Here is a 215-nt window from a genome sequence, read left to right on the forward strand (position 1 = left end):
CCAAATAACTTAGAGATAAAAAAACAGTTGCAACAACTAAAACCAATAACAAAAAACATAAGTGAAACACAACAACCAAATACAATTACACAAACAAACAACACACAAGAAGTTCATGTAACCATAACACCTCAGCCTACAGAAGATAACAGAACACAAACATATGCACATAAATTAACAGAACCGCAAAGCCTCACCTTAGGACAAAGAACCCC

This window comes from Penaeus monodon, chromosome 29 (assembly GCF_015228065.2).
Source record: "Penaeus monodon isolate SGIC_2016 chromosome 29, NSTDA_Pmon_1, whole genome shotgun sequence".
NCBI classification, from domain to species: Eukaryota; Metazoa; Arthropoda; class Malacostraca; order Decapoda; family Penaeidae; genus Penaeus; species Penaeus monodon.